The sequence below is a fragment of the Microcebus murinus genome, chromosome 14, assembly GCF_040939455.1.
Source record: "Microcebus murinus isolate Inina chromosome 14, M.murinus_Inina_mat1.0, whole genome shotgun sequence".
Lineage (NCBI taxonomy): Eukaryota > Metazoa > Chordata > Mammalia > Primates > Cheirogaleidae > Microcebus > Microcebus murinus.
In genome coordinates this window covers 28,593,366-28,609,367 of record NC_134117.1, presented here as the reverse complement: position 1 = coordinate 28,609,367, position 16,002 = coordinate 28,593,366, and the positions used below count along the sequence as shown (strand labels likewise).

At 55.4% G+C, this 16,002-nt stretch overlaps 1 protein-coding gene across 1 annotated transcript in view; it reads right to left on the bottom strand.

The window, feature by feature from the left end:
- Nucleotides 1-16,002, bottom strand: part of SLIT1 (slit guidance ligand 1) — a 163,338-nt gene that overhangs the window by 79,582 nt on the left and 67,754 nt on the right. The window lies entirely within an intron of this gene.

Here is a 16,002-nt window from a genome sequence, read left to right as displayed (position 1 = left end):
GGAAGAACTTTTACAATTCATGGAATTATTTTAAATAAATAAATGCAAATGAGAACATCTCAATAAATTATTGCAACTTTAAGCCCCTAGCCCTGCCCCTGCCCCTGCCCAAGCTGCCAGAAAGAAAAGAAAGAAACCTGATGGAACTGCGTGCATGCTTTCCAGCCAGAGTCCAGCTGCCCATGTCACCACGTCTTAGTGCTGTGCTTGTGGAGAGGCCACTACTTCTCATGGAGGGGCCCTCTTCTCGGAGTTTCCCGGGACCTTCCATGCCCCGTTTGCCCCTTGCTTCAATGCACACCTTCAGGTGCCAACTCTGGGACAAGAGAGGAGAAACTAGCAGGTGCCAAATGAAGCGAGGGATGGGGCCGAATGAAGTGCCAGGGACACTCTTACTGAGAGGAACTGAAGCTCACCTGTCATTGCCCATCGGTTCCTGAAACTGGCCCCGGGCTGGGGCGAGCCACCGCACCGCAGCAGGAAGAAAAGTAACAGTGGTGCTTGTGGAACATGGTTGGGCCAGGCCCTACGGCAGACACCATGCGGATGGGAAAGAATGCTCCAGATCTGATTCCGAGGGCCTTGCTTCCTGCACTAGCTGCGTGGCCTTGGGCAAGTCCCTCTGCCACTCTGGCTCAGTGTCCCCATCTGCAAAATGGAGACCCTGACTCTATTGTCTCTAAGGCAGCACTTCTCGAACTGTGATGTGCACACAAAGCCCTGGGGCTCGCTCACATGCAGAGTCTGATTCGGTGGTGGGTGGGGTGGTCATAAGCGTCTACATTGTCTGACCAGCTCCCTGTGGTGCCAATGCTGCGGCCACACAGCACCCTTTGAGTAGCAAGGCACAGAGGTCCCTGCCAGACCTCAGCCGGGGCTTTGCCGCACTCCTAGCAGCCAAGCAGAGAATGCTCCTGGCCCCATGTGAGGCCAGCAGCTGGGTCCCTCCTGCCTCCGCCCTTGTGCAGGGCACTCTGATTCAGCACCCCTTCGCATCTCAGCCCAGTAGACAAAACAGCCAGCTGTGACCAGAGCTCAGAGCTCAGACAGATGCCTTCTGATTTTTCCTTTCCATCCTTGAGATGACACTTTTTTTTCATCACAGAAAGGCTGAGAAAAGAAAATGAGTGTCCTTCATACCCATCTCTGCTTCCCACCCCTGCTCACCACTTGCCAGAAACTAGCCTTGATACCCTCCCGCAATCTCTCCCTCAAGCCCCCCGGCTGTCACCCTACTCCCATGGTGTCCCTCCAGCTCCCCGCCCACCCCTGTGCTCTCCAAGGGCACCTCTGCAGAGCCGCCTGGCCAGGCTCTCTTCACAGCTCTGATTGAAGCTGGGAGCCCGCTGGCATGTACACTCCCTCGTCATTATCAGCTCCCAGCCCCCAGCCGCCAAGCCAGAAAGGCTTCCCAGAGCCCGAGCGGGAGGGGCCAGGCCGAAATGTCAGCGGCTCCACACTCCTGCCTCCAGGGGTGACAGGGGCACCTGCCCGCAGCGCCCCACCTGCCCCAGCCCGCCCCTCCCCGCCCCCACCAGCCTTGGCACCGGGGCCAGCGGTTTTCTTGCTCCCAGTGACCACATTTTCTCTCCCAAGAATCAAGGCACGTGGTTTGATTTAGAAACGCACAGGTGTGAAAAGACTCATAGGGGCAGAAAAATTAAATCACATTTAGTTTTGTATTTAACGAGAGCCACCAATGAGCTCCCCCCACGGCTTTATCCTCATTTAGGCAAACGTAACCCGCCCAACCATCCGCTTGCTGGACCCGCAGCCTTCCTGCTCTCCCCCAGAGTTCTCATGTCCGAAGCTCCGTTTCCTCCCTGGGATACTGGGAGGGCAGGAAGAGCACGCGGGGCACCCTGCACTCAGCAAGGGGCGGCCCCTGTCCCCCTTGCCTGCGGGGTGCCCTGTCCTGGCTGCTCCCCAACACCCCACTCACCCAGGGGCCTCCGCACCCACACACGGACTCCCGGGTGCATCGCAACAACCACACGCATCCTCCCAGCTACTGACTGGGGCCCGAGAAAGGAGAAGCCCAGAGCAAGGCGGGCCTCGACGCCGGCTGTCCTGGAAGAAGCCCGGGGTCCTGTTTTATGTCTGCTCGGGAAGGTCAGAGTTCATGGGAATGTGTCTGGCGCATTTGGAAACTCCAGTTGTAGAAGGTCTCAGAGACCACTAAATAATTTACTCCTGGGTCACAGAGGCAATTATTTTTACAGAGAAAGCATTTCCAACTCAATGCACTAAAAGGTCAGTTCATTAAGATGGTGGGGGTGGGCTGGGGTGGGGTATGGAGGTGAGAATGATGCTTCTGCTGGAAGGAGAAACTAGCTGTTAAAAGCATAGAAAGGACACCCACCATTTAGATTTCTTTTCTGTTGCTTTATCAAAGATGTCTTGCCTTTCCTATAGAGACACTAATATTAATACAAAATCACGCGACCTAAAATTTTTGATAGTGGACTTTAAAAATCAAAAAGGCTCAGCCCCCTCCAGAAAGTCTTCCCTGATTTATCCCGCTGGGATCATTTGAGTTGCGATGCTGCAGCCCTTCGCAATGGGCTGGTCTGCAAGCCACCGCACCCCAGCACCCAGGAAGGGTCCCAGCCATACTCTGTCCACAGACGGCCACTGGGCCTCGCTCTGCTCGGCTGCACTTGGTCTGCCCCACTCCCACACACAGCTGCAATCCCCCACCTAATGACTGTGCTAATATTATCTTTTTGATATTACCATCTCCAATGAATCCAGAAGCTCGGTTTATAGTTCAATTTGCAAAATTATGGCCACACTGCCAGCTACCGAGTGTCTAGCAAAACCAATAGTCTTGAACCGTCACAGCTGGAGCAACTAGTCCCCAAGTGCCTTCCACAGAAAGGACAGCAGCCGGGAGTGCGAGGGGTGCAAACACACACATGGGCACGGCCCCTTGCTCTCACAGAGCTCCCAGCCTGATCCCAGGACAGCAGTGACCTGGATGACCCCGAGAGCCAAGAGTTCTGGAACTGTCCCTGTGTGCCAGACGCAGGCAGTGCCAAGCACTGACACACACCACCCTCTTTCCTCTCCACAAAAGCCCCGTTGCTGTTCCCAACTCAGAGTGGGGTGGAGAAGCTTGGGGAGGAGAGAACCTGGACAAAGTCACCCTGCTAGGCAGGGAGCAGGGGCCGAGTTTTCAGCTCAAACAGTCTGACTCCGCAGCCTAAGTAAGTCCTGACCGTGACACCGTCTCTGCCACCTTGGACTCTAAGCGAGACAGAACTAGGAGTGGGGGACGAGCGTGCACACCCTCAGCCAGGGCTACACAAACAAAGTGACAGCCGGAGGGAAGAAAGCCCTGGGCTGGAAGGTCTGGGGGAGCGAGGGCTCTGGAAGGCAGAGGGATGAGCGTGGGAAGCGGGAAGCCCTCGCGAGCCGGGGCCAGAGCTGAAACTCGCTAGAAGGCACCTGGGCTCGGCTGGCACCAAGGGCCCTGAACCTGGGTAAGGAAGGTGGATTTGCACCGACATGGCAGGGACCCCTGATGATTTTTGAAAACGAGAGCAAGCAGATCAGAGCAGATCAGTCTTAGGAAGACGGTGCCTGGCGCCACGTAAGGACGGCTGGAAGAGGGAAAGTGCGGAGAGGGGGCTGGGGCCACGTGAGAAGCCACGATTGTCCTTAAAACACTAGTGGTGGGGCTCCCAGCTCAGAGGGCTCTGGCTTCCCTCGGAAACGGCAGTGTCTGGGAACTCGGGGACAGGCGGGTGGAAGTGGCTGTCAGCAGGAGCTCTGGAGCTGTCCTTGCCAAGTGATGCTGGACCAGACACGTAGCCCCTCTTGTCCCAGCTCCGGAGCAGTGAAGCAGGGGCAGTACCAGCTCCCCACGCCGCGTGCTGAAGCACGGAACGAGCGCCTACCTCTGGCACCCCTGACCCTCAGTCACCGCCAATAACTAATGTGGACAGGATCGGAGGCTGGGCTGGAGGCGATGGGGGTGTCTGGCTTGGAGGTGATACTGTGACTGCACCCCCCTCAGGCAACTGGCAAGGTGGGGACGGCTAGGACAGGGCAGTGGTCCGGACTGGGGGTTCCCGGGGGAAGAGAAGGCTGAAGTCCCGGGCGGGTGTGAGATCTCAGGAAGAGTGTTGAGGCCTGGGGAGGACCCGGCGGGGACTTTGGAGAGATGGAGACAGCACGGGTGCCACCCCAACCCCCGGCCACCCACAGCAGCAGGTTCAACATCAGCTGAATGGGGCCTGGAAGATTCTGAAAGCCAAAACTGCACAAGGGAACAAGACTGTCCAGGCGGGCCGAGGCCAGGGAAAGTTGCTGGAGACATCGTGCTTCCTGATAGGTGTCCGTCTGTCTGTCTCTGCCTGCCACTGGCTCCCCCGTTTCCATCTCTGCCTGGTGCTGGGGCTGGGCCTCTTTCTTGGCACATGTACGTACACGTGTGTTACGTGGGAGGGGGGTGCTTCCAGCATTTTCTTTCACGTTTCCTTTCCAGGCAAATCCGGTTTGATGGTCCTTGGGGAGCTGCCCTGACCCAGGAGCAGGGAAGGCAGTCCCAGAGGAGAGGGGAGCTCCGGCGGCATCTTGCCCGGGGCAGTGGTAGACCCCGGGCGCTGCCCTTCCAGTGTCTGGTTGCCATGAAATGGAATTTATACATGAACATCAGGAGAAGCCAGCCCGGGGCACCCCAGTCACGGCTCTGACAGAACTGACAGCTAATTAGAAAGCTCCATTGAGCCTCGGTTGAAAAGCCATTTAATAATTAAATGTCTTATCTGTATTTAAAATCCTCTGACAATGTATACTTAGAGTGTGGCCAGAGAACCAATTTTCTCACTTCCATCATCCTAAAAGACACAATATTTGAATCCAGGCGTCTGCACCGTTGACAATAAGTGACACCATGTCACACAATGGGAATCGGGAAAGGGCTTCAGCGTCGCGGGACCTTTCCGCCTGGGTCTTGGATGGAAGCAGCAGCGAGACCCTGACTCAGAAGCATGCTTGACATGAATATGTCCCCTCCCAAGTCACTGAGCTGGGACCAGGCAGGCGGGGAGGGTGCGAGGGGACCCTCCGCCCCACAGGGGAGGCTCAGCGGGAAACGTTCACCTGAGCGTGGCCAACAAGAGAGGCACTGTCTGTAGAGCAATAATAAAATTTTTAATAACAAATAATGTATTTACTTATTTATTAAAATAATAATAATAAATTAATAGAAGTTGGTCCACTTTTCATTATCACCATGCGCTGGCACCTTTAAGGAACGTCAGTGATATGGGACTGCTCCCCACTAGGGAGGTGGCTCCTGCTGCCACCCCTTTGTATGCCACTGTCTTGGCCTTAGGTGACCACAGTGCAAATGGCCTGGAAGCCATGGGGCTCCCTGGCCTGGAGAAGCAGGTTTAGAGGGAGGAAAGAGAGGTGCTGCCACGTGGTCCCATGAGGCTGCACCCCCACCCCCAACTGGCAGCCTAACGTCACCAGTGTCCCCGGCGGGCTGTGGAGGGAGAGCACCTCCCAAAGGCACACCTGGCCTCGCAAGGAGACCAGATTGAGGCGGGAGAGCGGTGGACATCCCGTTTGGGACACAGATGGAGCATCTGGAGGCAAGGACAGAGTGGGGGGCACCAGAACGGGCTTCCTGGGGTCCCCTGCCGAACGGAGCTCTCCTCTCGGGACAGCCGGAACCCTGCTTCTCCCTCGCGCCCAGGACAACCTCACAGACAGCTGGAGGCTGTATTTCCATCTCCCCTTCTGGAAGCTAACTGCCCCTAATTTCTCTTGCTGTCCAAAGAAGCCAGTGAAACCCTAGACAGTGTGCAAACAAAGGAAACACGACCCGGGAGGGGACTTAAATATGACCTAGTTCAACTCGCTCTTCCGGAAGATGAAAAAAAGCCCAGAGAGGTCAAGTGACTTCCCTGGAGGTACCCAGGTGGTTAGCTGGTGCAGTCTCCATACCCCACCACCACGCTGCTGGGAGGCGACACTGTACCCCAGGTCGCTGCGGCATCCAGTCATGGGCTCAGCCTGCACTGCCTGTGAGCAACCGAAGTGCTGCCCCGGGACCAGGCAGCACCAGCCCTTCTCTCTCTGGGGGCACATATGAGTTTGCATATCTGGGGTGCAAAGTCCCTGAGTCACAGCCAGTAAGACCAAGTGTCTCTTCCACAGTCTGATCACTGTGGGAACTGACCTGGCCTCATGAAATTCAGGAGGATCAAGGGTCTTGGAAAATACAAACTGCTCTGACCCAGCTGTGATCCTGCCCTCAGGCTGCTCCCTGTTCTCCTGGGTTCAGCTGTGGCCTCTCAAAGGGTGGCCAGCAGGGCCAGCATCTCCTGGGAGCTTGGACAAGCATAAACCCAGGTCCTTCCAGACCTGCCAAATCAGGATCTGCATTGACACAGAGCTCCGGTGACGTGATGCACAATAAAGCTTGTGCGGCACTGTTGTGGCACGCAAAGGTGATAATCTCGGAGATGGGCCAATGCTCTGGACACCATCAGAGGCCATCGCAGACTGTCCTTCACAGGATGTGTGTGACATGCCACCACCGTGGCTCTGTAACAGTGGCACACAGGGGAAGAAGGGGGAGGCTCGGCAACAGGTGAAGAGGTACTGAGCTGTAGATGACAGCAAGCCCAATGTGCATGGCAGTGTGAGGTGTCACGGTGCAGCCCCCAAGTGAGGAAACCTGCCTTCTGTGGTCCTGGGGTCCCACACACCTGCATCTGCATGCCCGCTCCGCACTACCAGCTCTGGGACCTGCTGCAAGTCTGTTCGTATCTCTAGGGCTCGTTTCCACATCTCCACTGTGACGAGAGGATGAGAGCAGATTCTAGATGTAAGAAGCTGGCGCTGGCCTGGTCCCCAATAGGTGCTCAGAGTCCAAGCTGCAGTCATGATCCAGAGCGCAGGGAAGACTGACTGCTTCTCAAATACCCTAAGGGGCCAGACCAAGGCCAGGTGACCGGGGCTGCAAATCCCTGGACAGCAGGTTGGGCTTAGTTCATGGAAGGACCGATGAGCAGCTTCGGCCGTGCAGGAGAGAGACGGCCACCTCTGAGTGTAGGGGCAGTGAGCTTGCCAACAGCACATGCGTGGCAAGGGCGGCGCTGACACGGGGCGTTCAGGAGAGGGATTACTGCGTGGGGGGAAGGAGAGGGGAGGTGGAGATTCAGGTGCTTCCTCATTCTGCTGCTCCCAGGTGAGGCCGCCAGCCTCCTCCAGGATCCAGACGGGACCCCTTGCTTCCTCTGCCCTTGCAGCAGAACAGATCAGGACGAGGCTGTGTGGGAGTGGAGGCCACAGACCTGCCGAAAGCCCCAAATGCTCCTTCTCTCTGGCAGCAGCTTCCAACTCCGGGGCCCTCCCACCAGGTAACCAAAAAGGAACGCACCATTGGTCTCCTTGGTAACGACTTCCAAGGCCCCTCAGTGAGGATCTTAACAAGCTTCCAGCTCGCTCTCCAAACTGCCTAATTTTTACAACAATCATACTCTTTTTTTTTTTCTCTCCTCTAAACGTTCATTTTAGCGCATCCGAACAGAACACAGTGTGATTTCTAAACCGAGTTAGACAGCGATTTCTTCACAAAGTGCAACGCCCTCGATAATGAACCTTCTGGGAATAAAGTTCCTCCTAACAAAGACACCATTAAAAACAAAGCCAGGAAAAGCGCAGCCCCTGGAATGGAGATGCAAGTGTGTCGCCCAGGACAACCACAGCACTCTCAACAGAAGAGGGACCTGCACCTAGACAATGATGCACTGAAGACACTAGGAACAAGGTCAGGCACGGTGGCTCACGCCTGTAATCCTAGCACTCTGGGAGGCTGAGGTGGGTGGATTGCTCGAGGTCAGGAGTTCGAAACCAGCCTGAGCAAGATCCCATCTCTACTATAAATAGAAAGAAATTAATTGGCCAACTAATATATATAGAAAAAAAATTAGCCGGGCATGGTGGTGCATGCCTGTAGTCCCAGCTACTCGGGAGTCTGAGGCAGGAGGATTGCTTGAGCCCAGGAGATTGAGGTTGCTGTGAGCTAGGCTGACGCCAAGGCACTCACTCTAGCCTGGGCAACAAAGCGAGACTCTGTCTCAAAAAAAAAAAAAAAAAAAAAAAGACACTAGGAACAGTGTCTTGCACATGGTAATTGCTCACTTAACATTAGCAATGTTATCCCTCATCCCCTAAGTTTCTACCTGGTCACCTGCGCACATGCGCATATAAAATACATGCCCACTCGCAACCTTCAGTAACCACCCACCACACGGGCCCAGCCACAGCCTCCCTTGCCCAGATCCACACGTCTTCCCTCTTCTTTGTTTTCCCCTGTGCAACTCCCTTCTTTCCAAAGGCCCACTCCTCTCAGCACCTCCCAGAGTCCTACTCAATGTCACAAGCCATCTCGAAGGCCACCTCCTCCATGAATGCGTCCCTCACGCATCCACAGAGGGCTGTCGCACCTCCCACTGTTGGCCGCGCAGGCTGTGCCACTTGTGGATGTCTGGTCTGAGGTGCTGGTCCTTCTCCCACCAAAGCTCACCCCACGCGCTGTCCCCACCCACAAGGTGGTGACCTACCAAGCCATCTGCAGGGCTCGGCCCAGGCACCGAATCAGCCATCATTAAATTCAGCTGAATAACAACAGTCACCACATGGCTCCTGCTTGGCCCCTCCACTGGACAGAGACCTGGCCCGTGCCCAGCCAAGACGCTGAGGGAGCGCAGCGAGCGTCTCCCAGCCTGCCCCAGGTGCCAACGTCATTACAGACGGAAAGCAGGGGCATGCCCTCCCTTAACACAAAGAAATAACTCTAACAACTGTTCAGTTCAGTTCGCCAGCCAAGCCCGAAGGCTTCAGCCCCTCTTTGCACATAGGTGCAGGTGAGTATTCGACAAGGTGAAAACCTGCCGTGACGAAGAAGATGAGGAGATCCAAAAACTCTGCCCAACAGCGCGCGCGCACGTACAGAGACACATGCACACACACATACACATACACACAGAGACACATGCACATACACACAGATACACATGCACACATACACACAGAGACACATGCACACACACGTACACACAGAGACACATGCACATACACACAGATACACATGCATACATACACACAGAGACACATGCACACATACACACAGAGACACATGCACACACACACACATACACACAGAGACACATGCACACACACGTACACACAGAGACACGTGCACACACAAGTACACACAGACACATGCACATACACACAGATACACATGCACACATACACACAGAGACACATGCACATACACACAGATACACACGCACACATACACACATACACACAGAGACACATGCACACACACATACACACAGAGACACATGCGCGCGCGCGCACACACACACACACACACACACACACACAAGAAGGCCGAGGAGCATGGCTGCCAGGCCACGACCAAGCTCTTGCATCTGGAGAAAGTGCACCTTTCACGCACACAGGGGCCCCAGGAGCAGCAAGGACGACGAAAGTCAGTGGTAGGGAGCACCTTGGCGACGTCACAGGGGCCCCCAGTGACCGTGGCGTAACGAGGGCAGGGAACATAAATCACCGTCCCTCTCTGGACAGAAAACATATTACAGACCGCAGAACTCCCACGAGACTCTCTGAAGCAGGCAGAAGAGATGGCAGATCAAACCCAGTCAGAATCTTCCAGATGACTGCCTACCTGATGCAGATGAATTACAAGACCACAGGGCACTTCGGCGTGTCTTAATTAAGGAGCACAAGGTGAAAATCGGGCCAGGGCACGTGAGCTCTGCTCCCTGTGGCCCCTTGAGGGTTCTGGCTCCAGTCCCTTAAGCCACTTCACCAGGCTGGTCTCAGCGCAGTCCTTGCCCGGGGCCAAGAAGACAACAGACAAACCAGCCAGCCAGAGAGGTGAGCACACCCAGAGCTCAGTCTGAAGGCCTTTGACAAGGGCACCATTACCGGGACACGGGGGGAGCCAAGCAGGAAGTCAGGACATAGGACCGAGCCTCAAGGTGAGTGGGTGTCACAGATGGTACCTGCAGTGGACCACAGCGGGTTTGTGTTTTGCTTCATTTTTGTCTGCGGCCTCTGCTCACCCTACTTCCCAGTGATAGCCCCAACTCTTTCGGGGGGACCCACCCCTCCCCCTACTCTGCTCCTGTGGTCTGGTGGAGATGACCCCACGCCTTGCTTCTGGGCCATCCCATCATTTCCCTGGCCATGTGGCTGGCCCCAGTTGGGCACAGACTCCCATCAAAGCCCAGTGTGATGGTGTGGACTTCTGAGACAGGCTAACACTCACCCCTGGGGGACTCAGAGCCAAGACAGTGTCAGGGATGGCGCCGCTGTAACCACCTTGGAACATGAACAGAGAGGTTCTGAGACTCAGGCGATGAGCAAGAGATTAGGGGAGGGAGGGAGATAGACAGAGAGAGCATGAATGAATGAATGAGTAAACCTGGGCCTGGTATCAGCATTTCCATCCTTGGTCAGGCTCGTCTGAGTGGGGTCTGCCAGACTCCAAAGGAAGGAAGCTGTTCTGAGTGTTTATTGCTGGGCACGGTGCAAATTTATTGCATTTAGTCCCTACGATAACCCTGGGAGGTAGGTTTTATTTCCTCCTTATCTTTATTTGTAAATAAGAAAACAAGTTAAACAGATTTTTTATCTTCCCAGGTCAGGCGATTCACAGGTGGTGGAGACACAATCTAGAAACCAGGGGCTGCCCAAGGCTATGATCTCTGAGTCGCAGCCCTGCACCCCGCAGACAGGCAGGGCACTGGCAGGCAGAACGCTCTTTGGGAGAGAAATGCAGTGTCTGCAAGGACATGCTTCCAAACAGTCTCCAAGGGCTGCGGAAACCAGCAGAGGAGCAGCTGATAAATGTCAGTGCACACAGAGACCCTGGGTGATGCACACGGAGTCGGCAGTGATCGGAACTTTTTGTGCAGCAGTGACTGAGCTCATAATGCAAGAGGGAGCCCTGAGAGTCCTCCAGGGTGTCTGCCATGGGCACAGGCAGAAGAGATACCCAAGGGTGATACCATCAGGAAGGTGTCAGAAACAAAGACAAAGCACGTCCCCTGGGAGAAGTGCCCTCCTTGGCCCCACGGCTCTTGGAGATGCAGGGAGCTCAGCCCGCGCTGTCTGGCTCCCGGCACTGCTGTGAGGCTGGCTGAGGTGGCACATGCCAACGTGCTTTGTCAACAGCAGCGTGCTGTGAAATGTGAAGTGGTGGCATTATTTTATCTCTATTCTTAGTTTGTAAAGACTCAGTCTTCTTTGGTAAAATAAAACCCTGGTTTCTCCCCAGGTGGGGCAGGGCAGCTTGCCAAGGGGCCTCTCTTCCCTGCGTCCCACCTTCTCTCTGCTCCGTCACATCCCAGCTACACCACACAAGCGCCCAAAGGTCTGCGGATTCCCCTTGACATGGGAGCCCATTTGGTCACGGACCAACTCCTGTTCTCCAAGACCTCGGTGCCCATGCCCAGAGAGGAGTATGGGAAGAACTCTGAAGAACAGAAAGCAAATACCAAGGGAATGCACGAGCAGCCGCCCCCACGGTCTGGCCGGGAAAGCCCAGGCCCACCTTGCTGAGGCCCTGCCAAGGCGCGAGCCGCCGCCCACCCTGCGTGCCGCAGAGTTGAGAGCGGGTGACGCGGGCGGAGGACAGGGAGCCCACTCACGGGGCCAGCCAAGCAGGAGCCACGCTGGGGACAGGGAGGCGCCACCTCCACACCCTCTACCCACACTCGAGCCCATTTCACCCACACAGAAGAGGAGGAGACACGCCCGGCGGCCGCTAGCATGCCAGCAGGGCCAGAGGCGCCGCATGAGGGAGATCAAAGCGGTAGACGAGGACCCTAAGTGAGGCGCACACATGCCGGCCCTTTCCTGCCTCGCTGGTCTGCCCGAGCATCCGGCTGCCTGGACCGCCCTTCCTGCCTGTCTGCCCAGGCAGCCCCTGCCCTGGGAAGTCCTGTGACTCCCACCCTCCTCCTCCTCCCGCGGCTGCAGCAGGACTGTGTAGGCACCTCCGTGAGGCACGTTCTGGAAGGTAAGCAGCACAGAAGTGGGGCAAGAGGGCAGGCTCCTTTGGCTACATGGGTTTACATCCTAGCTCTGCCACTTCCTTCGTCACTTTAACCAAGCCACTTAGCCTCTCTGAGCCTCAGTTTCCTCCTCTGTAAAACAGGGAGAATAACAGTGCTGTTATGCAATACAACACAGTAAATACAATAGTTCTCGGGAAGCATCTGTCCCTGCACTGGGCTCATGCAGGGGGTTTCACGTTTTTAACTTTTCCTTTTCCTCCACTGAATCGAGAGCTCCTCAAGGGCCCAGGCTCTGTGTCACCCTTCCCTGTCCGTGTCCCCAGCACACAACCAAATCCACCTGCCCCAGGGCAGCAGTGGAGCAGCCAGCCCACGGGGCCGTCGAGAAAGGTCCAGAACAGCACGAGGAATGCGGGTGGAGGTTGAGAGCCACGCTCTGGACTGGGGGTCCTGGGTTTGAGTGTGGGTCCAGGATTGGGTGCAGTGACTAGGACAAGCTCCTTCTCTGGGCCTCAGTGGCCTCTTCTGCAGACCTGAGACCAAAGTTACGCTCCCACAGGGTGACTGTGAGAACTCAATGAAAGGAGGTTTCAAAGCACTTAGCACAGTACCTGGCGCGTGCTCAGTCTCAGTAACCGCAAAGGGTCTGGTGCCGGGGATGACAATGCCGGCGTCACGGCTGGTAACGAGCAGTGGGCACTCTGGGGCCATTTGCAGCGTCGGCTACTCTCTCAAGAGGTACTTAGAGGAAGGAGGGGGACCGCCTCTGAGATGCTGGGGGAGGAGAGGTGCCTGTCCTCTCAGGCCCTGATCGGAAGGTTCTGGAAACATCCCGGAAGGAAACCTTCCCAGTGAGGAGCTGTGGGCCCCACTGCCCTCTGCGTCTCTCACTCTGCCATCTCCGTCTTCACCCATTAGCCTTGTCAAAGAGACAGGACGTGATGAAAGCATGGAGTTCTCACATTTCAGAGCAAATACTGGGCGAGCGCTGGCCGCTGCGCCTTCCTGCTCGGCACGTGCAGGCCATGGAGGAGGGGCGGGTGGGCCTGGTGTGCCCCCCACAGCTCTCGTGCCTGGTCAGTCGCCTCGCGTTTTCCTTCTGCAGCACCTTACAGAGAAGCGTCGCCGACAAACGTCTCTGTCCAGCCAAGCTGCCCACTGCGGGCTGAGCCAGCCCTGTCCTGCCTGCTGGGCAGAGACGGAGAAACTTCCTCCTCTCGAAAAACTCCGTCAGACGGACGGGCCGGGCTCTGAGGGGCAGAGGACACTGCGTTCAGCTCAGATCACTCAGACATCCCACCCACGCAGCGACTAGGACAGACCTTTCGTGCCTTCCCAGGAGGGGCCAAACAAAGCTAGGGTATCAGTCCTTATTCACTGATCCTGTCCATCCAGCCATCACCAAAAGTGGATTTTCCTTCTAAAATATTTGTTGGCTCATTCTCTGTCAAGGAAGAAAGCACAGAGGCAACTCCGCAGCCCACAACCATACAAAGGTGCAGCCTCCCACAATGCCGGGTCAAACAGTCACCACGACAGGGCCTCTCCTCGTAGCCCTGCAAACTGATTTGGGGAGGTCCAGTAGAGACGCACATGCCTGTGACCTACAAGTCTGCTCCCAGGTATTACCTAGGAGACTCTCCCAAACATACACCAGGAAGCACGTGCAAAGATGTTCTAAGCATGAAATATCCTGGAAACCTGGAAACAATCCAAATTCGCACCAAAAGGAGAGTAGGTAAATTGCATTAATTCTATACATTGAAACACAAGAACCATAGTCACCCCACATTACCACAGGTGAGTTTCAGAAATGTAGCATTGAGTTCAAAAAGGAACAAAAAGGCCGGCAAGGTGGTTCACACCTGTAACCCTAGCACTTTGGGAGGCTAAACTGGGAGAATTGCTTGAGGCCAGGAGTTTGAGACCAGCCTGAGCAACATAGTGAGACTCTGTCTCTACAGAGAATAGAAAAATTAGCCAGGCATGGTGGCACATGCCTATAGTGCCAGCTACTTGGGAGGCTGAAGTGGGAGAATCACTTGAGCCCGGGAGTTGGAGGTTACAGTGAGCTATGATGATGCCACTGCACTCCAGCCCAGGTAACAAAAAGAGACCTTATCTCAGAAAAAAAAAAAGAAAGAAAGAAAGAAAATAAAAGAAAAAGAAGCAGCTTGTTGCAGAGGAATGTACATAGTTTGGGTCTTTTGTAAAAAAAAAAAAAAAAAAAAAAAGAGAATAAGCAAAAGTTAAACCAAGCTTACAGAGAGAGAGAGAGAGAGAGAGAGAGAGAGAGAGAGAGAGAAAGAGAGAGAGCGAGCAAGTGAGCGATATCTCAATATATATAACAATACCACAAAGAAAACCAGAGATTTTGAATGCAGAAATGGGTACAGTGGCTCCCTCTGGAGCCGAGGCTGGGGGCTGGGAGGGGGAAGCAGCCCCCACACGACATAGTAATGCTCTTTTGCCTAAGTGGTAAATTCGTGGATACTCATTTTATTCTTATGCTTTGCCACTACCATATACATCAAGACACATTATCCATTTTCTTTAGTATTATGAAAAATTCACTTCTACGGCATTACTTTCAAAGAGGGCTGGCACTCATATTGGTAGGGACATCTGAAGGCACAAGGGGCTCCAACTCTGACGCTCGACCAGCCAGCCAGTCTGGGCCTCCAGAAGCCACAGAGACAAACGAGCAACGCAGCAGCCGCATTCACTGGGTGCCCGTCACGCCAGCGGCACACGCTAGCCTCTTTACGTGGACTATCCTAACCCTCACACCCACTGTGCGAGATGGGTGTCATTCTCACCACGGAAACCACAGCTCTGACAGGTGCGGTGACAAGGCCAGGGTCACCGCTCTGGTCCCTCCGATGAGTGAGAAACCAAACGCACCCCGTCTGTCCACGCCTACAACGCCTGCGTCTTTCCACGATGCCAAGCAGCCTCTCAAATATTTATAGACATAAATGGTGAATGAACCAAAGCGCAATTCAATCCAACACGTATTTATAAATATTTATAACCAAATGTTTTGCTTTGATAATGCCTATTCTCTGACGGGCCTGGTGTCAGACACAGGGCTTTTTCCGTGGGAGCAGGCCGCGGCTCACCTGGGATGGCTCGCTGTCTCCGCGAGCGCAGGCTTGTGACTGCACGCGGCACCCAGATGGCCCACCGCCCGCCACTCATCCTCGTCAGATTAACACACCGTGACAATCCGACGCGGGCGCCCGGGGACCACAGGGTGCTGTTTGTGAGGGAATCTGTGCCTCTCTGCTGCCTAAAATCTGCCAGAGCCTCCCCGTCGCTTTTGGGATCAAAGCCAAAGCCCTGGGCAGAACGACAGTCCTGGCCCGACTCCCCAGGCCCCTTCCCACTCCCCACCCGCCCGCACCCTGGCCGGACCAGACCGTGCTGCCTTCACACAGGCCGTTCGCTCTGCCCTTGCTCCTCCACCCTCTCTCCTGGCCCCGGTGACACCTGCTGGACCCGACCCCAGCGGGGGCTGCCTCCGCCTCCAGGGAGCCTTTTTGGGGCCTCACCGCCAGGTTCCCCACTCGCCCCTGGGCCCCAGCCCTCTCTGCTTTCTCCTCTGCCCTCCCCGCCGGCCCTGGGCTCCTCTCTCTGAATCTGCAGCCTGAAGGCTGGGAGACATGAATTCAGAGAATAAATAAATAAATAGAAGTGTGTGACCCCTGAGCCCCGTGTCTCCGGGCCACATAAAACCCCAGCGGGCAGGGGCAGAGAATGCACCCACGTGCGGACCCAGGGCCGTGTGAGTCAACCCTCATAACCACACTCCGAGCCACTGCTATCCCCACTTCACAGATGAGGAAACTGAGCTTTACAAAAGTCCACCACCATGAACAAAGTCACAGAGCCAGGACCCCAAGCCTGTGGGGCTCCA